General features: G+C 36.2%; 1 pseudogene; it reads left to right on the top strand.

Moving 5' to 3' along the window:
- The first annotated feature begins 598 nt into the window (after window positions 1-598).
- LOC143389369 (uncharacterized) lies at window positions 599-24,714 on the top strand (annotated as a pseudogene).
- The last annotated feature ends 955 nt before the right edge of the window (window positions 24,715-25,669 follow it).

The following is a 25,669-nucleotide window of genomic DNA, read 5'->3' as shown; positions in this document are numbered from 1 at the left end:
ACAGACACATAGATCTGATTGTGTAATCAGATCTATCAGCAAGTCTGTCCACTGAGGTCCTAGAAGCAAAAGTAGTACCTGGGCCTTGATTCTCATATCTACCCCTCCCTCCATCTCTCTCTCCCTCTCCCTCTCCCTCTCCCTCCCTCCCACCCCTCCTCTCTCTCCCCCTCCCCCTCCCTCCCTCCCTCCCCCCCCCCTCTCTCTCTCTCTCTCTGTGCTGGGGATTGAACTCAAGGCCTTGTGCATGTGAGGCAAGCATTTTGCCAACTGAGCTATATCCCCAGCCCCCTAGATTCTAGTTTCTAAGACCACCCTCCAATCTTAGGAATGAGAGCTCCCTGGAGAAGTGGCTGATTCTGGGTCTAGGGCAGGAAACATAAGAGTATGAGCCCAAAGTACCTTATAGCATGAGAAAGAAAGTGCTCAAAAATCAAAAAAGACAGTAGCCAGATGAAAGTGCCCCAACAACAAAGCTGAGACTACACAAGCAGAAATATACGGCTGAGCCCCAAACCACAGCCAGTGCACAGTGCCACACTGGTGACAATACTTGAACCACAGCCAGTGCAGGGCACGTCCACGCTGGCAACAGTGCATGAACCACAGCCAGCGCAGGGCATGTCCACACTGGCGACAGTGCATGAACCACAGCCAGCGCAGGGCACGTCCACACTGGCGACAGTGCATGAACCACAGCCAGCGCAGGGCACGTCCACACTGGCGACAGTGCATGAACCAGACAGTGGAGGGCACATCCAAACTGGTGACAGTGCATGAACCACAGTCAGTGGAGGGTGCGTCCACACTGGCCACAGTGCATTAACCACAGTCAGTGGAGGGCGCTTCCACACTGGCCACAGTGCATGAACCACAGTCAGTGGAGGGCGCGTCCACACTGGCCACAGTGCATGAACCACAGTCAGTGGAGGGCGCATCCACACTGGCCACAGTGCATGAACCAGACAGTGGAGGGTGCGTCCATGCTGGCAACAGTGCATGAACCACAGCCAGCGCAGGGCACAACCACACTGGCCTCGGTGCATAAACCACAGCCAGTGCAGGGCACGTCCATGCTGGTGACAGTGCATGAACCACAGACAGTGGAGGGCACGTCCACACTGGCCTCAGTGCATGAACCATGGCCAGTACAGGGCATGTCCATGCTGGCAACAGCGCATGAACCATGGCCAGTGCAGGGCGTGTCCATGCTGGCGACAGTGCATGACTGATGGCCAAACACAAAACGAAAGAGACACTCTTTACAGAGGAATTCTAGATAGCATCCCCAGCATGGGCTGGACAGAGACTCACTGTAAGACAGCAGGGACAGGGGAAAGGAGCAACTCTGCAGCAGAGACACCTACAAACACCATCTCAACCAGGCCAGGGGTAGTCTGTGGACGTCAGAGATGCCCTAAAGGGGTGTGATGGGATCAGCACCTCACCTGATCACCCCTGGTGCTCCTTCAGTCTGTCATGAGTGACGTGACAGTCCCTCATGTCAGTCCACCTGAGGAACCCAAACAGGATGTTCTACAAACACACCACCAAGCCTCTTCAGATCCTAAGAATTCACCAGAGAGTGAGACACAGCCACAGCCTGGGGAAGACACAGCAGCCAAACACAATATGGGGTCCTGCATAGGGCCCTGGAGGGGCAAAGCTGGGGACATGCACAGTGAAGGGCACCAAGGTCAGGTGAGCCCGTGGTTATCTCAGGGCAAGTTCGAACAAGGTCAGGTGAGCCGTTATCTCGGGGCAAGTGCATCTGTTCCAAAATAAGAGTCTAAATCTGTTCCAAAATTTAAAAAAAATGTAAATTACACTATTGATAACATGAATAGGCAGTTCAAAGAATGGGACTCTGGAGGCCAAGGCAATTTAGTGAAGCCCCTCAAAATCTTAAAAATGATTGGAACATAGCTCAGTGGTAAAGAGCCTCTGGGTTCAATCCCCTGTAGCCAAAAAGAAAAAAAAAGAGTGTGGGGTGTTAATATTTGCAAGACAAATACTACCTAACAAAAGCCCTGTTTATAGAATACAGAAGAGACTGTCACAACTCAGTAATAAAAAACATGATGAAGCCTTATGAGACACTTCAGAACAGACATCTGAGCACATAATACACAGAAGAAAAGTGCATGCCACCATCACACCATGGGAGATGAATGACGGACACCAGGCACGTGGATGGTGGGGATGCAGAGCTGAGGAACTGCACACCTGGCCATGGCGGTGGCACTCCTGCTTGTCTTCCCAAGAGAAAGAAAAACACATGCCCACAAAAACGGTCCAAAATTGCACATAACTTCTTTAGCCACACCAGAAATACACCCATATGGCTGAGTGGTGGGTGGCACAGCTGTAGGTGGGATGGGACTCCATGACACTACAGAAAGTGGTCAGGTCACAAACACTTGCTGAGACAGGGTCCTGAAAGGCTTGAAAGGCAACCTCAAGGGATGACAGGCAGGTTCTACATCTGACAGGAGCATGGAGTAAGTGGGTGGATGTGTATATCAGAACTCATGGAACTGGATACAAGACCTGTGTCCCTCACTGGACATAAATTACACTTCAACAATTAACTAAATGCAGTTCATTTTCTACTTTGAAAATCTCAAGATCAAGCTTTCAACAACAAACTTAGCAACCCGGATAGGACCCAAGAGTAGCCCCTGCTCCAGCTTTCTTGGGCAGGCCTGGCTCTCCAAGGAACCCCATTCCCATGATGAGGATTCATGGTGCTGGTGAACTTGTTGACAGCCAACTACAGGAGAGTTAGGGGACAGTACTGGTTGCTCCATCATGGTCCACTTTGAGAAAAAGGAAACTGAACTCAGGACTAAGTCACAACTTTGGCCATCTGACTGGTGAAACAGGCTTGCTGGGTGTTTCAAAACCAAAAACTTGGAGACCAAAGTCAAGGAAGTAAAAGGGCCAAGGAAAAAGCAGCCAATATTTTGACCCTTGTCCTCTAAGGTCAGCCAGGACAGAGAATGACGGGACCCTTCTCTGGGTCCTGCAACTCTAGTGAGTCACTCCATCTGCTGATCAGGGAGATGTAGAGGACCCTAGAGAACAGAAAGCTTGGAATCCTGCTGATCTAAAATTCCATCTTGCGCTTTGACAGAGAACAAGCGCTGTCAGCCATCTGATGGACTGTAAAAAAAGAATTCTAGACCTCTGGTGTTGCTGCCACCAGAGCAGGGCTGGACCTGGGGCCTATCCAGGGTGTCTCCACACTAAGGGTGCCAAAACCTCAGTGATACGGTGGCAAGAGGTTGTTCTTTAAACAAGCTACCTGATAAACCCAAGTTAACAGGGAGAACAATCAGGACGAAGGGGGTGGGGGGCTGGTGGTGCCTTTGGCACACAGGGATGCTACCTATGGACCAGATAGCTCAGGTGACTACCTGTCAAGATGTTTGCTTACTTGGCTTTTGGGAAGAATATTGGGAGCAGGATGTGTCAGGAAAATAAAATCCAGATCTCGTTTCCTTCTACGAGCTACTAAAAATAAAGTAGCCATTAATCCTGGCCCAATACAAACTATTGGTCAGTAGCTCTTAGCAAGAAATAAAACAGGACAATGAGGTGCGCTGTGAAACTTCCTTCCCAGCCTTGACCGCCCAGGCTGGGCCTTCAAGCAAACACTGTCTGCCAGGTTTTCACCAGAGGAAAACCGTGGGGGGAGCGGTAGGGCTCAGCAGAGCTCCCACGGCCTAGCACGTGTGAGGCCCAGGGTTCGATACCCAGCACCACAAAAACCAACAACACAAACAAAAAAACGCGAAGAAGCCCCTCTCACTTCTGCCTTCCCGGTATACAACACTAAGACAAACGACAACAAAAAGGACAAGTCTGACACCTTCACATCTGCAGGGCTCTGCAGCTCAGAATTCAGCCAAGAGGTGCAGGGGCATTTGCCGACGTGCAGTAAGAAACGCGTCCATACCCGGCCCAAGCTGCACGCTGAATGCCGCTTCGGCGTAGTGGACCAACAGAGCTGGAGACCCGAGTCGCTGATCGCACTACTGGGCAGCCCCGGGACCCAGGGCCGCCCCCGCCTCCTCCGAGCCCGCGCCCTGCCGGCTCCAGGGCGCCTCCTCGAAGCCCTCTGGCCCTGCGTCCGTCTGCGCGCCCACCGCACTTCCTCCCGGCTCCTGGGCGAGGCGGCGGCGGACTGCCGGACACTGGGGGAGTCCGCTGGGCCTCATGCGGCCCGCAACAACCTCTACCTCCAGGTCTTTGTCCGGCCTGCGGCCCCCTCCCGCCCCAGCCCTTCACTCACCCCGCGCCCCCGGGTTTCTCTTTCGTACCCCCCCCCCCCCCCCCCCCCCCCCCCCGCCTTGCGGACAGCGACGCCGCGACACCTGGGACTTGTAGTCTCTCCTCTGCCCCCTCCCCGGCGCAGGCGGGTGCGGCTTCTGGAAGAAGACTACAACTCCCGGCGGCCCACGCAAGAACCCGCTTACCGGGTGGATCGCGCCAGAATTCTCGCGAGACTTAGGGAAATACGCGCGGAGTGCTATGGGAAATGTAGTCCGGATGACTGGGTCCCGGGCGGGCAAAGAAGAACTACATTCCCTAGGATCCCTCGCGAGGCGGCTGTCGTGGGTTGGAAAAAAAATAATCCCAACCTCCAGTTCTTAAAAGAAAACATTTGCATCTGAGAATAGAATTTGACACGTTTTCATGGTGTTAAAAAAATAGCTTTTAATGTTCTATTTCTCATGAACTAAGACAGAGTGTGTACTACCAAAATGCAAGAATAATCTCACAAAGGTGAAGACAAGGGCTAGAGGAAAACAAAGTTCTAACATAGGAGACAAGCAAAGGGCATTGACAGGAGGATAGTACATGAAAATACCAAAATGTCAGATATGTGACATATGCAATGTGTAGTCCATATTGGTATTAGTGTGGTCTAAGACTTGTTGAGGGTTGTCATTGGTTAGATTACTTGCTAGCATTTTTATCTTTTAACTAGGAGAACAGAATACTAGAGGAGGTCTGGTTTCTTGCCTCTATTCACTCTCTTTAGAACTTCTGTATGCTAATGTTAATTAAGGATATTTAATTTCTTCCACAGAAATGTTATTTTGGGGCTATCCTCAGAATAAAACAACAACAAAAAGGGAATAATTATTTCTGAGGAGGGAGTAAAAAATGAGATTAAGGAGAAGCTTTAAGTCTTAATCTGCACATGTACTTAATGCTATTTTAAGCAGTACATATAAATTTTATACACTCTTCAGGATGTGAAAGTTTCATAGTCTAAAGCAGTGAGAAATGTCATTTTCTTAAAACAATAGATGGATATGATGGAGGTATAGTAAAATCATTATAGTACATTATATAAAATCATTTATAGATAGAAAAAATATAGACTATTGTTTGGGCATAAATTAATTTTTCTACTAATAGTATTTCTGTAAAAATAAAAAGTAAGCCAAAAGAAAAACAAAGATAATTCTATCTTTTTACTATAACTACTTAGAAGGTAGGGGTCTGATTATTTGGGGGGGGGTATTTTAATCAGTGCTGGAACTGTTACTTGTCAAGTGTTGGAGGTCCTTGTAGAAGTGCACCATCTGCTGGTGGAGCTTGACTTCCATTTCATATTAAGCCTTTTAATGAGACTGAAATTAAAAAACAAACTACTATTGACAGCTAAAAGCCTGCAAGTCTCACTTGCTTTTCATTTCCTTTCCTCTTGTAAATAACATGTCCATGTTTACTTAGCACATTAGTATGTGGGAAAATTCTGAATGTTAGAATTTCAGGGACTGCTGCTTGTGGTTTACTTGGAGTTGTAATGGTTACACACTAGCCCATCCAGGTCAGTGGAACTGGAAGACTTAGGAAGAGGAAAAATTATATCCTTTATATAGGTTCCTTTTATACATCACCACCTGAAAGTCAGTAACACCTGTATTGTTTTCTTTGCCTTAAAACATCTAACAAGTAATGAGCACACATTTGGAAGGAAAAACTCATAAACTGAATTCCTTAAATATTTTCAACCTTCTGTACTAAAATCCACATAAGTTTTACCCAATTCAATAGTGATAATTGAGCATTTTTTACTTACACTTCTTCAAAGTGTGCTTAAGTTATACGGTTAAATCTGTAAGCAACCAATAACAAAGAATGCCACAATCAGTGTTTTTAATTTATTTTTAATGAGAAAGACATAACAAGCATATTTGTATACTGCTGTTCAGTAGAGAGTAAAAATATTGTAGGAAAAAGAATTGCTATAATATCTCTGGCTTTGTATACTATTCTATTAATCTTTCTGGAAATTTGTAGTATATACTTGGGTATATAATAAAACTTTAAATTTATGTATTTTTAGCACAGAACTACTTTGAAAGAACATTTGAGAATCCATAGTGGAGAAAAGCCTCATCTTTGTAGTATTTGTGGACAAAGTTTTCGTCATGGAAGCTCATACAGGTAAGTAAAGCTATTTTTCCCTATGTGAGGTAAGATACAATTACATCTCCATTTTATTTATTTCTTATAATGTTTTTTGTTGAATATTTCTAAACATATGTAAAATTGTATAAAAAACTTTCTGTTCTCTACAATTTTTAATATTTATTTGCATTTTAAAGGATTTATAAAGAATATTATTAAATGTTTCCTCATTGCCAAATTTACTAAAGGTTTTACTAAGTTATTATTTTAATATTTATTTATTTTTCCTTGAATGAGAATTTATTTGGAACCTTTTTGTTTCAAATTTGGTGTTGTTTGTTTGTTTGTTTGTTTTTGCTTATGTTTTTGTTTGCAGTACTAAGGATCCAATCCAGGGCTTTGAGCATGCTAGGCAAATGCTATATCATTGAGTTACGTTCCCAGCTCTATTTCTTCATTCTTAATTATACAAGAATATCTTTAGTATAAAAACATGGCAAGTTTAAAACTCTAGAATTCTCAATTTTATGAATGAATCTCTGACCACATTTGAAGTTTATGAAAATGTTTTTCTAGATATATAACTGCTTTTTGGAAATGCTTGTATCATTTTAATTTTATAAATGGTTTCTAGAATTTTAGTCATAAGGCTTTAGTGTTTACACTTTCATTTATCATTTTTCTCTTAAATTTAGACAGATTTTTTTTCCTTTAGATCCAGTCCAGTTAGATTACTTATTTTAGTTATGGTAGAATCAACACTTATTTTGGCAACTTGAATGAGAGAGCTCTTCATTTTACTAGGGTATATATATATATGTATATGTATATGTATATACATACATATATATATATATATATATATATATATATATATATATATATATATATAATGTGTATATATATGTGTATACTGCATATGTGACAAAAGATAAGAGTGTGTGTGTCTATATATATACACACACATTGTATGTATATATAATAGATTGTAGGGATAGAAGAATTCAAGTTAAATCAATTTTAATAATCAAAACCTTTATAATCTGTGTTTGAATGACTATAAAAGGAGTTCCATTTTCCTCAACTAGTGCAAAGAGTGGTAAAGTGTAATTTTCATAATGTTGAGTTTTTTTATAATACAATAAATTCTGAACTATCAATTTATAAGTGGTATCACTTGTCTTCTGGAATAGTACTAATCTTCAGTTATTTGCTGTGTTATTTGCTATTATTATTATCACTTGTACAGTTATTCCATTTGTCTGATTCTATTCCTGTAATATTCCTCCTTTCGATGTTTCTAAGACTTGGCCAGTCAGATAACAACCCCAGCTATTTGGTAGATTCATGAAATAGACTTAAGATCTAACATGCTGGGAAGAAATATTATCCAAAAGTGGTTTAAGCATGTGCAAATGTTAAAATGCTTTTTTGGAAGTGGTGAATAGAACCCTGGGGCCAATGAACAGAAGATTGAGAAAGGCTCTGAAAGTCACAGATAAAAGACAAATAGTACCTGAAGGAGGTTGGTTAGACAGCCCATTTTTCATTATGTATTCATTTTCAAGTATTTGTCATCTGTTTCAGTGGTCTGCACTTTTTTTTTTCTTTATAGGCTTCACTTACGAGTCATCATGATGACAAAAGATATGAGTGTGATGAATGTGGATAAACATTTATTCGTCATGACCACCTTACAAAGCACAAAAAAATACATTCAGGTAGGCTATATTTTGTTTTCTATTTTCAGAATTTTTTAATACCTAAAAAGAACATCATAATACATCATGTTTACATTAGCTGTAGTTTTAATAATTAGTTGTATATTGATTACTCCTTTTTAATGCTGATTCTAAAAGCCTTTCTGAAAGAAGTATCTAAAAGAGAAGTAATTTTATGACATTCCCTGAAATTTTAATCATATATTTGGTCACCCTTTGTAACTACAAAGTATAGTTTAAAATTTAATTTTAAACAAATTCTCAAAAAATTTGAATTTGCATAACATGGTGATATGTGGAATTATTGCTATTGTCACATCCCTAATGGAAGAAACTGTGATAATATTTCCCACTTTGATTGTATTTGAGCAATAGTTAACAAAATTTTGGTGTTTTAAAGGAAAATGATTGTAATTGTTTATGTTATACTAAATTTTGAAAGCATCTTTGGAAAAGAGTATTTTAATAATCCTGATCAATTTCAGATCTTTATACTGTATTTATAATTTTTACATTCTGGGGATTTCTTTCATATTTTCCTCTTAGATTGATGTTCAGGAAGTTCTAAGAGAGTCAAATATGTGAACACAATAATGGGAAAGAGCCATCTCTAAGAGTATAGTAGAACAGGTGATTATTCTAATAAGCATAATTTAAAATATAAAGTATACAACAAATAGTAGTTATTTTCTTAAATCATATCAGTGAGGCAGATTGCAGTTATTTTCAATTTTTTGTAATTTTTAGTTTTTTATAGTTTTTTACTATTGGGGATTGAACCAGGGCACTTGACCACAGAGCTGCATCCCCAGCCTTTTTTTGTAGTTTTATTTATAAACAGGTTCTTGCTGAGTTGCTTTTGCTAAGGCTGGCTTTGAACTCAAGATCCTCCTGCCTCATCTTCCCTAGCCGCTGGATTACAGATGTGCGCTACCACACCCAGCTGAGATAGTGATTTTTAAAGACCAAGTATTTGTAGCTAAATGTAAAAATAGGAAATCACCTAGGATTTTTCATTACATTTGCATTTTGGCTCATTGCAAAAGTAAGAAATCCCACAGATGAAAATCTTTCAAAAGCAAAGTACAGGGGCTGGAGATGTGGCTGAAGCGGTAGCGCGCTCGCCTGGCATGCGTGTGGCCCGGGTTCGATCCTCAGCACCACATACAGACAAAGATGTTGTGTCCGCCAAATACTAAAAAATAAATATTAAAATTCTCTCTCTCTCTCCCTCTTTCTCACTCTCTCTCACTCTTTCTTTAAAAAAAAAAGCAAAGTACAAAGATCTGAAAATGTTCAGGTCCTTTTTATAAATAGTAAAACAGCCTCTTTTCAATGTAATGTATGTTCATTTGAGGTGTTCACATCTAGACATATATAACTATATAAACAACTAAAAAATATTCTGGGTTTTAAAGTAATTTCATTTATTTTGCTCTTTTACATTGAAAGGTAAGATTTGAAATCTACAGCAGAAGGCTATTAATTTCTTTTCCAAGTGGATAAAGGATTTACATTGGTGAAATTAAATATAGATTCCCTTAGGAAAGATGTTTAAGAAAGTAATATAAAGGAAATAGCCCAGAATAATAGGTGGTTTTACTTTCTTGGTTTATTTCCTAACATGTGATCTTATTGTTTGGTCATTTATTTATGGGGGGGGGGGACAAACTGAAATGTATACTATAATCAAAGTATTTGGAACTTTATTTTTAGGTGAAAAGGCTCATCAATGTGAAGAATGTGGAAAATGTTTTGGTCATAGGGATCATCTCACTGTTCATTACAAAAGTGTGCACCTTGGTGAGAAAGCGTGGCAAAAGTGAGTGAAAAAGTAAAATTTTTCATAATTACTACATAGGCTGAGTCTTGATTGAGGAAGAGTTAGAGCTTTTTGTTTAATTAGGGATAGGTTAATCAGCTGTTTTTTTCTAGTTTATCATAGCTTCTTTATAGATCTTAAAGAATTGAGCAAGGCATATTTTTTCCTACTTATTTTCACTGAATTGAAGGAGTAAGAGGGGGTAGACATAGACTTTGACTTAAATAATACTCTTGCAAATATCTTAGTCCTCACAATTAAATTTTACATTTGAGATTATTTAACTCAAAAATACTCTTAGGCACTATAGTATGCTGCTCACTAAATCAACTTTTGGGTAATTTATAGTTTTATGTCTATGATAAAAATGAGGGGCAAGTATTTCATTCCTTGAAATTTATTTGATTTATAAGTGCAAATATCAAATATTTATTAAGAAGTGAAATGATGAGAGCATTGTCAACTTTTTGATGAATGTGAATTTTGAGATTGCTGCAGTTTCTAATCAGCCTCAGTATTTGTTTCTTTAATGTTTTAATTTACATAAAGTGAAATTTTCTCTTTTTAGAGAATAGTTCTGTAAGTCATATAATCACTACCATCAGAATACAGACTATTTCCATAACCTCAGAATTTATACCCTTTGTACTCAGTTGCTCTTCCCTTTAGCCCACTATTGATCTGTTTTTGTCCTATTAATTTTTTCTTGTATATTTAAATAGCTGATATTAAAACGTGATTTAAAATAGTTGAAAATCTAAAGGCTTCTTTTTATGGATTTTTGAATATAACTGGAGGAATAAGAACCAGCAACAAGCTCCATACTTAAAAGTATTCATGTTTCTGTAGAGTTCTATGCTTTATTCATTTGATAATTATATGTACAGTTATAAAATTAGGACTTATTTTCATTATTAGTATAAATTACATTGAAAAATGCAAACATTTTTATTTTCTTAAATATAAAGCAACCTTTCATCAATGTGATGTTTGTAAGAAAATTTTTAAAGGAAAATCAAGTCTGGAAATGCATTTTCGGACACATTCATGTAAGACTTAATGGGTACTTCATATATACTTTGGTGAGGTTATTCAGGACTAAAATATGCCTATATTTGTTCTTGGTTAAATCATTTTCCTCTTTAAGATGTCTACTCATTATATTGGAGTTTATGTGAATAAGCAATATTGTGGTCTTCTAGTCTGTATTCTAAAAGCTTCAGTACTTTTGAATATCATTATTTAGAATTTGGAAAATTATTCTCCTATGTGGCTTATTCTCATCCATACATGTTTTGCTTATGTAATCCTCAGAGTAGTGATTATATATTTACCTCAACAGTTGTCTTGTTGAAACAGTAATACATTAGTTAAAATTGCCATAAACTGATAGAAATCTGGGATTAGATTTTAGCCTTGGTTCATATTTTTAAGTTCAAGGTAAATTGTCTTTATAAGATCTTTGTGCTGTAGTGTAGCATATAAAGTGTACAAATCTTAATGGACAGATCATTGAGTTTTTATAATTAATATGTCAATGTAGCCACCCCTCAGATCAACATGTAGAATACTGCCAGGACCCCAGAAGCATCTTCCCTGTCCCCTCCTTGCAGAGATAATGACTATGTTGACTTATATCAATAAAAATCAGTTGTGTCTGTTTGACCCTCATATAAATGGAATTACATAATAAGAACAGTTTTTTTTCAAGATCTGGCTTTCACTCAAAAGTATGTCTGTGAGATACTTTTATGAGAGGTTTATTTTTATTTTCATATTAATATACCCTACTTTATTTTGTCCATTCTACTGTGAAGGAAGCATTGCTTAGTTCTTTGAACAGTCTTGTCCATATTTTTGCATAAACATGCAAAAAAATTAATTTTTCTGGTATTATACCTGACCCTGCAATTCCTGGCAACAAGGATAGACATTACTAAACAGGTTTTTAAGACAATCATGTCCATTTGTACTACCACTAGCAGTGTAAGAATTCTAGTTGCTCCACATTTTCACCAATGTTTCATATTTTGTGTTAGTTCACCTGATGGATATGTAGCACTAATTGAAAGTAGCCTGTATTTGCATTTTTGTGATGAGTAGTGATATTCAAACCTCCCCATATTTTATATGCTTGCTGGCCATTTGGGCATCCACTATTATAATTAATTCTTCTCATTTTCTTAAATCTTTTTTTAAATTCATTTGTAAGAGTTCTATATTAGTTGTTTTAGCCTGTTGCTGATTGTGTATATTGTAGATATCTTGTTCTACTCTATGACTTATCTTTTCACTTTAGTAATGGTATCTTTCTTCTTTTGAAAAAAAATTTTTTTTCAGTTGTCTATAGACTTTTATTTTTTTAATTTATTTTTATTGGTGCTGAGGATCGAACCCAGTGCCTCATACCTGCCAAGCAACCACTCTACCACTGAGCTACAGACCCATCCCTGGTAATGGTATCTTTCAATGAACAAAGATTCTGAATTTTAAAGACATCATGTATCTTTTCAAAATTTTTTATATTTATGTTCTTTTCTATTTTAAGAAACTTTTTTTATAATATGACTTATTTATTTTTTTAATTATATATGACAGTGGAATGCATTACAATTCTTATTACATATATAGAGCACAATTTTTTCATATTTCTGGTTGTATACAAAGCGTATTCACACCAATTCGTGTCTTTATACATGTACTTTTAAAAAAAATTTTTTTAATTTTTATTTTTCCCTTAGTTGTTGATAGATCTTTATTTTCTTTATTTATATATGGTGCTGAGAATCGAACCCAGTGCCTCACACATACAAGGCAAGTGCGCTACCACTGAGCCATAGTCCCAGCCTTATACTTATACTTTTGATAATAATGATCATCACATTCCACCATCATTTATAACCCCGTACACCCTCTCTTCCCCTGCAACCCCTCTCCCTATCTAGAGTTCGTCCGTTTCTCCCATGTTCCCTCTCCCTATCCCACTATTAGTCAACCTCCTTATAGCAAAGAAAACATCGGCTTTTGCTTTTGGAGATTGGCTAACTTCACTTAGCATTATCTTCTTTAACCTAAAACATTTACCTGCAAATGCCATGATTTTATTCTCTTTTATTGCTAAGTAATATTCTATCATGTATATATGCCACATTTTTTTTATCCATTAATCTATTGAATGGCATCTAGGTTTGTTCCATAGTTTAGCTATTGTGAATTATGCTGCTATAAACATTGATGTGGCTGTGTCCCTGTAGTATGCCGTTTTAAGTTCTTTTGTACAGACTGAAGAGAGGGATAGCTGGGTTAAATGGTGGTTCCATTCTTAATTTTCCAAGAAATCTCTGTACTGCTTTCCATATTGGCTGCACCAATTTACAGTCCCACCAGCAGTGTACGAATGTACCTTTTTCCCCACATCCTAGCCAACACTTATTGGTGTTTGTTTTCATAAAAGCTACCATTCTGACTGGAGTGAGATAAAATCTTAGAGTGGTTTTGACTTGCATTTCTCTAGTTGCTAGTGATGATGAACATTTTTTTCATATATTTGTTGGTTGATTGTATATCATCTTCTGAGGAAGTATCTCTTCAGGTCCTTGGCCCATTTATTGATTGGATTATTTGGGGGTTTTTTTTGGTAGTTAGCTTTTTGAGTTCTTTATATACCTAGAGATTAGTGCTGTATCTGATGTGTGAAGGGTAAAGATTTGCTACCAAGATGTAGGCTCTCTAATCACCTCACAGATTGTTTCTTTTGCTGAGAAGAAACTTTTTAGTTTGAGTCTACCCCATTTATTGATTCTAGATTTTAATTATTTTAAAAGAAGTGTCACAGGAGTCTTATTAAAGAAGTTGGGACCTAAGCTCACATGATGGAGATTAGGGCCTACTTTTTCTTCTTTTAGACACAGGGTCTCTGGTTTTATTCCTAAGTCCTTGATCCATTTTGAGTTGAGTTTCATGCATGGTAAGAGATAGGGGTTTAATTTCATTTGGTGCATATGGATTTCCAGTTTTCCCAGGACCATTTGTTGAAGAGGCTACCTTTTCCCCAGTGCATATTTTTGGCAACTTTGTCTAATATAAGATAATTGTACTTTTGTGGGTTAGTCTCTATGTTCTGTACCATTGGTCTACCAGTCTGTTTTGGTGCCAATATCATGTTGTTTTTGTTACTATTGCTCTGTAGTGTAGTTTAAGGTCTGGTATAGTGATGCCACCTGCTTCACTCTTCTTGCTAAAGATTGCTTTAGCTATTCTGGATCTCTTATTTTTCCAGATGAATTTCATGATTGCTTTTTTATTTCTATGAGGAATGTCATTGGGATTTTGATCGGAATTGCATTAAATCTGTATATTGCTTTTTGAAGTATGGTCATTTTGATAATATTAATTTTGCCTATCCAAGAGTAAGGTAGATCTTTCCATCTTCTAAGGTCTTCTTTGACTTCTTTCTTTAGGGTTCTATAGTTTTTATTGTATAGATCTTTCATCTCTTTCATTAAGTTGATTCCCAAGTATTTTATTCTTTTTGAGGCTATTGTACATTGGGTAGTTTTCTACATTTCCATTTCTGAGGATTTATCACTGATATACAGAAATGCCTTTGATTTATGGGTTTTGATTTTATATCCTGCTACTTTGCTGAATTCATTTACTAGTTTTAGAAGTTTTCTGGTGGAACTTTTAGGGTCTTCTAGTTATAGAATCATATCATCAGCAAATAGTGCCAATTTGAGAACTTTTCCTATGTGTTTTCTCTTTAATTTCTTTCACTAATTGCTCTTGGCCAGTGTTTCAAGAACTATGTTAAATAGAAGTGGTGAAAGAGAGCATCCCTGTGTTGTTCCAGTTTTTAGAGGGAATGCCTTCAATTTTTCTCCATTTCAAATGATATTTGCCTCGGGTTTAACAAAGATAACCTTTATGATGTTGAGATATGTTCCTGTTATCCCTAATTTTTCTAGTGTTTTGAACATAAAGGGGTACTGTATTTCATCAAATGCTTTTTATGTATCTATTGAGATGATCTTATAATTCTTTTCTTTAAGTCTATTGATGTGATGAATTAAATTTATTGATTTCCGTATGTTGAACCAACCTTGCATCCCTGGGATGAATCTCACTTGATTGTGGTGCATGATCTTTTTGATATGTTTTTATATTCGATTTGACAGAATTTTATTGAGAGTTTTTACATCTATGTTCATTAGAGATATTGATCTGAAGTTTTCTTTCTTTGATGTGTCTTTGCCTGGTTTTGGAATCAGGATGATATTTGCCTCATAGAATGAGTTTGGAAGTGCTCTCTCTTTTTCTATTTCCTGAAATAAATTGAAGAGTATTGGTATTAGTTCTTCTTTAAAGATCTTGTAGAACTCCGCTGTGTATCCATCCAGCCCTGGGTTTTTCTTGGTTTTTTTAGACTTTTGATGGCATCTGCTATTTTGTCACTTGAAATTGATTATCCTGATTCAATTTAGGCAAATTATGTGACTCCAGAAATTTTTAGATGCCTTCGATATCTTCTATTTTATTGGAGTACAAGTTTTCAAAATAATTTCTAATTATCTTCTGTATTTCTGTATTGTCTGTTGTGATATTTTCTTTTTCATCACATATGTTAGTGATTTAGTTTTCTCCTTCTCTTTGTTAGCATGGCTGAGGGTCTATCAATTTTATTTATTTTTTCGAAGAACCAACTTTTTGTTCTGTCAATTTTTTCAATCGTTTCTTTTGTTTCAATTTCATTGATTTCAACTCTGATTTTAATTATTTCCTGTCTTTTGCTGCTTTTGGTGTTGATTTGTTCTTTTTTTCTTAGGGCTTTGAGATGTAATGTTAAGTCATTTATTCATTGACTTCTTCTTCTTTTAAAAAGAGGAATGAACTCCATGCAATGAACTTTTCTCTTAGAACTGCTTTCATCATGTCCCAGAGATTTCAATATGTTGTATCTGTATTGTCATTCACCTCTGAAATTTTTTTTAATCTCCTCCTTGATGTCTTCTGCAACCCATTGTTCATTCAGTAGCATATTATTTAGTCTCCAGGTGTTGGAGTGGCTTTTATTTCTTATTTTATCATTGATTTCTAATTTCATTCCATTATGCTCTGATAGAATGCAGGGTAGTATCTCTACTTTTTTATATTTGCTAAGAGTTGCTTTGTGGCATAGTATGTGATCTATTTTAGAGAAGGATCCATGTGCTGCTGAGAAGAAAGTGTATTCACTCGTTTGAAGAATGAAATATTCTATATATGTCAGTTAAATCTAAGTTATTGGTTGTATTATTGAATTCTGTAGTTTCTTTGTTCAACTTTTGTTTGGAAGATTTATCTAATGATGAAAGAGGTGTGTTAAAGTCACCAAAATTATTGTGTTGTGGTCTATTTGACTCTTGAACTTGAGAAGAATTTGTTTGATGAATGTAGATGCTCCATTTTTTGGGGCATATATATTTATAATTGTTAAGTCTTGTTGGTGTATGGTTCCCTTGAGCAGTATGTAGTGTTCTTCTTTATCCTTTTTGATTGACTTTGGTTTGTAGTCTACTTTATTTGATATGAGGATGGAAATCCCTGCTTGCTTCTGCAGTCCATGTGAGTTGTATGTTTTTTCCAAACCTTTCACTTTCAGTCTGTGGATGTCTTTTTCTATGAGGTGAATCTCTTGGAGCTAGCATATTGTTGTTGTTGTTGGTTTTTTTTAATCCAATCTGCTCGTCTATGTGTTTTGATTAGTGAGTTTAGGCCATTAACATTCAGGGTTATTATTTAGACATGATTTGTATTCCCAGCCATTTTTATTTGTTTTTGTCATTTAACTTTACTAGGTTTCTCTTGTGATTAGATTTTCCTTTAGTGTAATCCTTCTCTCTGCTGATTTTCATCATTGTTTTTCATTTCCTCTTCTTGGAATATTTTGCTGAGGATGTTCTAGAGTACAGGCTTTCTAGTTGTAAATTCTTTTAACTTTTGTTTATCACAAAAGGTTTTCATTTCATCATCAAATCTAAAGCTTAGTTTTGCTGGATATAAGATTCTTGGTTGGCATTCATTTTCTTTCAGAGCTTGGCATATGTTGTTCCATGATCTCCTGGCTTTGAGGGTCTGGGTTGAAAAATCTGCTGAGATATGAATTGGTCTCCCCCTATATGTGATCTGATTCCTCTCTCTTACAGCTTTTAAGATTCTATCCTTATTCTGTATGCTAGGCATTTTCATTATAATGTGCCTTGGTGTAGATCTGTTTTAATTTTGTACATTTGGTGTCCTGTAAGCCTCTTGTATTTGGTTTTCCAGTTCATTCTTCATCCTTGGGAAATTTTCTGATATTATCTCAGAGAGATTGTGCATTCCTTTGATTTGAAACTCTGTGCCTTCCTCTATCCCAGTAACTCTGAGTTTTGGTTTTTTGATGCTATCCCATAATTCTTAAGATATTCTGTTCATGGTTTCTAACTATCTTCACTGTGAGGTCAACTTTATTTTCCAGGTTATATACTTTGTCTTCATTATCTGACGTTCTTTTTTCCAAGTGATGTAGTCTGTTGGTTATGCTTTCTAACTTTTTTATTTGATTTATTGTATCCTTCATTTTAAGGATTTCTGATTGGTTTTCTTTCAGAGTCTCTATCTCTCTTTGGAAGTAATCTTTTGCTTCCTATATTTGCTCTCTTATTCATTGTTTGAGTAATCAATTTTTGCATATATTTGCTCATTTAGGTCATTCTTTAGTTCACAGATCATTTTAATTATGAACCTTCTGAACTCCTTCTCTGACATTTCATCAACTTTCCTGTCCACGGGTTCTGTTTATTATAGTGTCCTGGTTTTTTGGGGGCACTTTTCTTTCCTGTTTTTTCATGTTGTCTATGTGTCTTCCTTTCTTGCAGTGTGGATCTGAGATATTACACTTTCTTTCCTGTATTCTTATAGTACCCATGCAGATTGTCTGTACCTCACTTGATGTTGTGCTTCCAGACCCTGTTGGTGTCCCTTATTGAATGCTACTGCATCCTGGATCTGGGTCCTGTGTAAGCTGGTGTGGGTGGATCTGGGCCTCTGGGCTTGACCTCCCTTGGTAGTCTGCTGTTTGGGAGGGACAGTCCTGTGGCGGGCGTGGCTGCAGGAGGGGTGGACCAGGCCTACTGAGAGCCTGGGACCCCTGCGGGCTGGTGTGGGAGGTCTGGGGTGGATCTCTGCTCCTGCAGTAGTCTGCTGGTTTGAAAGCTTTAAAGAAACAAACTTCTTTAATTCAGATAATAAAGACAAACTGACCCCAGGTAATCGAAACTTTGGATGTCACTTTCTTAGAAGCTTTATTGTAACCTTCATATTTAGATCTACGCATCTTGAATTTTTGTTGTTATTAAGGAGGGATGAATATTCCCATTTTGGCATATAGTTATCTAGATGTGCTACCACTGTATACTGAAAGACTATTCTCACTGCGTGTTGTTGATACATTTGTTTTAAATTAAGTGATCACATGTGTGGTTTGTCAATTCTATTATGTTCTATTGAACTATCTGTATAGACTTTTAAAGTTTAGTAATGTGATGTTATGTTTAGTTTTGTATGTCAAACCTTACGTTTCTGGAATAAACACAGATTGATTCACGTTCTATTACTCTGTTAATGATATATTACCCTGTTCCTCCATCATGTTGTATTCATGATATAACATCCTGTTCCTGATGTATTACCCTGTATAGCTGAATTCAGTTTGTTTACTTGCTTTTATTTCTCTCCTCCTTTTCTTTCTTTTCTTTTTTTCTTTCTCCCTTTTTCTCTATGTTCATGAGACATACTACCTATATTTTTTTCCTTGTAATGTCCCTTTCAGGCTTTGTTATAATGAGACTGGTAAAAAAAAATGACATGGGAAATAATACATCTTTTTTGAAGTACGTAGTTTGTGTAAAATTGGCATCATACTCTCAATATTTAGAAGAATTCAGTGGTAAATCCCTCTGAGTTTATTTATTTTATTTAGAGAAAGGTTTTAATTTTTTGCAGTGTTGGGGATCAAATCCAAGGTCCTCTGTGTGCTAGTCAAACACTTTACCACTGAGCTATGTCCCCAGTCTAATTAAAGATTCTTAAATAGTTATAGAGCTGTCAGATACTCAGTGTCTCTTTTGACTTTAAGATATTTGTATAATCTAAAATACCAAATCTTTTGGAAGAATTCAGGGTATTTTATTTATCTCTTTAATGATTATAGGATCTTTGGTTATAACCATTTTTTCATTCCCATTATTGGTAAAGTATTTTTTTACTCTGTCTTTTAAAACTCTACATAATGAATTGATTCATTGCATTCTTCAAGTTTTGTATTCCATATTTTCACTATAATGCCATTAAAATATTTTCTAATATTTTGATTTTTTTCTCTTTAGATTTGATCATATATTTTTCCTTTACTGTCCATTACTTCTTGCATTATCTTTGGCATCTATAATTATTTTCCTTCTGCATGAGAAACACCATATTCTCTTAGCTTTTATTTAACTAAAATGTTTTTATTTTTACCTTAAGGAGGATAGTTTTTCTGGCTATAAAGTGACATTAGCATTTATTTTCTTATAGCACTTTAAATATGTCATCTCTCTTCTTCAAGCTTCTTTGACTTTTTTGAAATTTTTACTGTTATTTTTATTGTTGATCACTTGAAAGAAATGTTTCCCAGTTGGTTTTGCTTTTACAGATTCTTCTTTATCTTTGGTTTTCAATAGTTTTGCTCTTGTATTAATCAGCTTTTTTTGTTGATGTGACCAAAAGACCTGATGAGAACAATTAGAGAAAGCACAGTTTATTTGACTCATACTTTTAAATTTCTCAGTCCATAGATGACCAACTCTATAGCACGGGGCCTGAGATGAGGCAGTACATTATGGTGGAAGAGTAGGGCAGTGGAAGTCAGCTCAGAACATGGCAACAAGGAAGCAGAGGGAACTCTGTTCACCAGGGACAAAATACATACCCAAAGGCATGCCTCCAGTGACTTACCTCCTTCAGCCACACCCTCCCTGCCATTCATGTGGATAAATGTACTGATTAGGTTAAGGCTCTCATAACCTAATTATTGTACTTTATTGCTTTGTCTAACACATGAGCTTTTTGGGAAAACCTTGTGTTTAAACCATAACAACTGTAGTATGACTTCATGTGTTTTTTGTTGTACTTTGTTGCTTATATTTTGTGAAGCTTGTGGAACTTACTGCATCTACAACTTGCTGTCTCTTTTTTTAGGAAGGTTCTCAGTCACATTCTCTTTAAATATAGCTTTATTATATACTCTGGGAATTCAAGTATTCATATGTTAGACCATTTCACTTTGTCATATATCATTGTCATGCTATTTTTTTATCCTATATCTCTTTATACGTTTATCTGGATATTTTCTATTGATACAGCTTTCGTGGTAGTAATAATTTCTTCTATGGCATCCAATTTGCTGTTAAATCTACCTATCAAATTGTTATCTTCAATTGTTTAATTTTTCTAACTTTCCTTTCTACACATTCCAATTCCTTGGTGAAATTTTTTTTTGTATCTTCATGAACATATTAACCATATTGATTTTGATGTCTTAGCCTTATAAATATAGCTCTTTGAAATTTTTGGTAAATCTGTCACCATGTTTTCTTCTCTTGCCATTTGATCACCTGTTCCTGTTTCTGGCATGCCTGGTAATTTTGTATTGAACTTTGGATTTTGTAATTAAAAATTATAGACGCTCTTGAAGATGTGTTTTTTCACTGATTTAATATTCTTCTCACCAGCAGATGGAGCATGAAATGACCTTGCTTTATTTCTTTTTTTATTTCTGGTCTGTCTTCTAGTTCATCATATTTTGGGGTCTTTACTGAAGGAATGGTATCTTTTCTCACTTTGAAGAGTCCTGAATTCTAATCTCTCTCAGCACCCCTTGGGACTGCTGAAGAAACTCAGTCCTTTAGCCCCTCAGCCCCTGGTCTCCAGCTGTCTCACTCAGGAAATGTTCATCTTTGGAATTGGCAGATATTTTGATTCATTTTTCTATTCTTCTTCTTCTTCCTCCCTGCCCCGCCCAGGCTTCTGAACCCTCAAGTTCTTGATAGTCCAAAGCTCCAACTTTTGTCTTCTTATTCCAGTAAGATTTCCTCAAGCCCTAGGCTGCAATTTGACCTCATTTTCCCATAAACTGAATCTGAAAGCGCACTGAAGAGAGAAGAAAGCACCTCCATACTTCCTGTGTCTCTAGAACCTTGGGCCCATGGGTTCTGGCTGACTTGGTTGTGCTTCATTTGGTACCTTTAAAGAGTAGGCTTTTTGTACTATGTTTTGATTTGTTTTGTTTTTTGAGCTTTTGTCTTCCCCTCACTCCAGCAAGAAACATGGTATGATATAAACTATCAAGTCTGAAATAAATGCCCCTCATTACATTTTAAGTACTAAATTTTAATCTAAAGATAGTTGATCCTGTGGGTTGCATTTTTAAATTCTAAAGGCTCATATGTATTAGAATTATAACTGAGAAGTAGTTGGCATTTATTTGAGTATTGTTTTATTTTTTCTGGTGTGAATAGATTCCTTTCTATAGGTCCTGAAAAGTACCTTTCTTTGGTTGCTTATGTCTCTCATTTATGTTCCTCAGAGGCATAAAACTTGGTTTAATTGCTGTTAAATAGATAATTTTACTCTAGAAAATCTCACTATAAAATATTTTTTTATTCTATATTTCTCCTTTCATCAAGTTCATGTACTTATTTTTTGGCTTTTGCTACTTGTGTATCTTCATACAACCCAGATATATTTCATACATTTCATAACATCAACATTTCCTTTATGGATTTTGTCTTTTTATAAGCCCAAATTTATTTATTTTTCTATTGAAAATGACATCTGTTTAAAATGATAATAGATATCTCAAAGGATATGCCTATCAGGTTCCAGTTTTCTAAAAGTATTGTTGTACACTAGAACTAATTGGCTCTTTAAGTTAAAGAAAAGAAGGAAGGAAGGAAGAAAATATTTGTATTTATAAAAGCATTTTCATGAAGACACTCATAGAAGCCATTATGCCTAGTAAAATGCCAAAGGAAAACACTTAAAACTCACGTTTTTATCTTTAAAAATCAAATCTATGCTTTTTGGTGGTGTGTGTTATGCTGCTGTATTAGTGTTTTTATTTTCAAGGACAATCATAGAATGCTCCTTGCATGTCATATATTGATGTCAGGGATTTGTAGAAAGAACTTATAATTCTTACATCTTAACAGTATAAGCTTTTTTTTTTCTTTTTCACTCTCAAAGCAGTATGAATTTTGTCATTGTCTCTAATTCTAGGCATTCAACTGTAAAATCAAATGTCAGAGACAGCGCATCCTATATATAGTTAAAAAGTACTTCCTTTTCAGAAATGTTACTTCTTTATATAGTGTATTACTTCATGTCTCACTTTCGTTCTAATAACATTGGTAATGCTGTTAGTCTAGAACCAAGTAGAAATCTAATGGTAGCAGGTTCCCAGCATCCCCATCTGTATAAATTTTGTCAGTGGTTTGTCAGTGGTGTAATGGGCTGCAAAATATTAAACAATAATACCTAAGGAGTAATCATTTGAAATAGTTTCTCAGCTCCAAGATAGTTCTCTCTTTAATTTTCTACAAGAATAGATTATGTTTTAAATGGAGAGCTGAAGGAGATAAGGATAAAAAAACCCGTATAAGGGCTGGGATTGTGGCTCAGCGGTAGAATGCATGCAAGGCCCTGGGTTCGATCCTCTGCACCACATAAAAATAAATAAACAAAATAAAGGTATTGTATCCAACTACTTCTAAATATATATCTCCCATGTAACAGTAGATATGTAATCTCATTTGTAATAGTAGATATGTAATCTCATTTGCTTTTGTATATTGCAATATTATCATGCCTGTATTTATTTTCTATTGATGGTGTAATAAATTACCACAAATTTAGCAGCCTAAACAATATGTATTTATGAACTTGTAGTTCATTGGGCTAAGATCTAGGTGTTGGCAGGGTTGTATTTTTTTCTGAGGCCTCTTAGGAAAAATGTATTTATCAATTCCTGAGGTTCTTGGCAAAATAGAATTCTTGGAGTTACAGGGCTAGAACCAAAGTTCTAATTTTCTTGTTGGTGGCAAGCTAAGAGCCTTTTACAACTTTTAGTGTCCTGGGTCCTGCCGGGTTCCCTTCTTACATTTTCAAAGCCAGTAATTTGGGGCTGAGTTCTCTTGTCACTTGTCTCTCACCCATTATTCTTCAGTTAGCAGACAGTTCTTAAGACTCTTTCAGTTATATTGGACTCACCTCCATAATCCAATAAATCTGTCCATTTTAGATCCTAAACTTGATCATATCTGCAAAGTTCCATTTACTGTGTGATATAATGTATTCACAGCTTCTGTGGGTTAGAATGTGTACCTCTTTGAGGGACCGTTATTCTGCCTATCACACTGGCTAACCTAGAAATTTTTAATGCCTTATATAAAAAAGCAAATTAATCTATAGTGTGAGATCCTTGACTCAGGAATTGAAAACTGATCTAGCCTTCTAATTCTTTCCCATCAACTTTTCTTATTTAGACCTTGGGCTAGAGATGATTATGACTACTTCTCATTCTGATCCAAAGAAAAAGGTTGATCAGATTTTCTGTTATGATTTTTATCTTCCTTGGATAGAAGAAAATAAGTTTAACGAAACTTTTGGAGGCTATAGTGGGAATAAAGTGAGAAATGATAATTAGTGCTGAGCAGTGTTATTTCAGTTTCCCATTTAGGTGGTATTATTATTTCATGTTACAGATGAGGAAACTAGGCTTAGTAGAAGTTGTTAGCTTGCTTAAGGTTTGGCTAGTAAGTTGTGTAGCCACAACTCAAGCCCATATCTTTCTGATATTTAACTAATTGTTTTCATCACTTTACTATACTATTCCTTTTTGTGATAGCATTTAATTTAATATGATTGTTCTTATTAAGGTCTTACAAGTATGCAGATGGAAACCTTGCAATTTAAATTATCATTTTATCAATTGGGTATACTTTACAATTAATTTTATTTTTTTCATACAGGTGAAAAACCATACAAGTGTCAAACTTGCAATCAATCTTTTAGAATTAAAAAAACCTTAACAAAACACCTGGTTATTCATTCTGAGGCCCGACCTTTCAACTGTCAGCATTGTAATGCAACATTTAAGTGGAAAGACAAGTTGAAATACCATATTGACCACGTTCATGAGATAAAATCTCCTGATGATCCTCTCAGTACTTCTGAGGAAAAACTTGTGTCTTTGCTGGTAGAGTACTCATCTGATGATAAAATCTTTCAAACAGAAACAAAACAATATATGGACCAGCCCAAAGTTTATCAACCAGAAGCCAAGACTATGTTACAGAATATATCTGCTGAAGTGTGTATTCCAGTAACATTGGTTCCAGTTCAGATGCCTGATACTCCGAGTGACCTGGTATTACCACACTCCCACCATCTTCTCATGAGATTCTGTCACCACAGCCACAGTCAACTGATTATCCACGTGCAGCTGATTTAGCTTTCCTGGAAAAATATACTCTTACTCCTCAACCTGCAAATATAGTTCATCCAGTCCGACCTGAACAAATGCAAGATCCTAGAGAACAGTCTTACCTTGGAACACTACTAGGCCTTGATAACACTACTGCTGTTCAGAATATTTCTACTAATGAGCATCATTCATGAGTAAACATTCCACAGACTTTATGATGATTATGTGCTAAATGGTAGCTAAAACCTGGTGGCTTTTAAGCTAGTAGGGCTGCTATTTTTTCATTTTTTGTAGTTTCTCAAGTCCTCAGAACAGTTTCAGATCAAGAAAACAGTGTATCTCTGTTGACTGAATACATGAATATTTGGACATAATTTGGCATAATATTTGAAGTAAACATTTTTGTGATTTTTTTAATGGTTAGTGCTAATTTTTAATAGGTTCTTGAACTTTTCAGAATTAGCTACTGACATTATGGGGATTTTTTTTAATCATCAGTGGAGAGTTTTATTCTTTAGCCTTATATCTTTTCTTCTTTCCCTATTTTACAAACAAGTTAAGAACCATGTAGCCCTTAAGAAAGAGTGTAGAAGTATACTGATAATTTCTTATCCTAACTTATTTTATCTACATTTTTAATTGAAATTAAGAATTTGAATATATAAGAAAGTCTTGGGTATATTTGTGATGTCTTGCCATCTATTCATAACTTCAGGTATAATAATGCTTCAGACTTTTGACATACTCAAAGCCAGAAGTTAATTTATATAAGATTAGCATGTTAAAAGAAATGTTGGATTGAAATGATAATCCAGCTATTCAGGGTTTGCCTTTACTTGAGTTATTATGAATAATAAATGCAAACATTGATCTATGCATTAAATTATACAAGTTAAAAATGTGTTAGATGAAAAATATGATAGCCTTAACTAGATATCTCCAAGGTAAGTTAACCTTTTGAACTTTTTTTGTCATTTATTTCGGGAACATTAACAATATGTCATAGCATATATCTTCATCTCATTAATGAAGGAGCAGTTATGACTAATTAGTGACACAATTGAATGCACTACTTTTGAGTTTCATTTACTTTGACAGATTGAAAGTGGGATAAAGAACCTGCTTACTTCATGTATAATCGTTAGAAAA

This window comes from Callospermophilus lateralis, unplaced genomic scaffold (genome assembly GCF_048772815.1).
Source record: "Callospermophilus lateralis isolate mCalLat2 unplaced genomic scaffold, mCalLat2.hap1 Scaffold_73, whole genome shotgun sequence".
In the NCBI taxonomy this organism is placed as follows: domain Eukaryota; kingdom Metazoa; phylum Chordata; class Mammalia; order Rodentia; family Sciuridae; genus Callospermophilus; species Callospermophilus lateralis.
The sequence above is the reverse complement of the archived record's forward strand: the minus strand, read 5'-3'. Positions and strand labels throughout refer to the sequence as shown.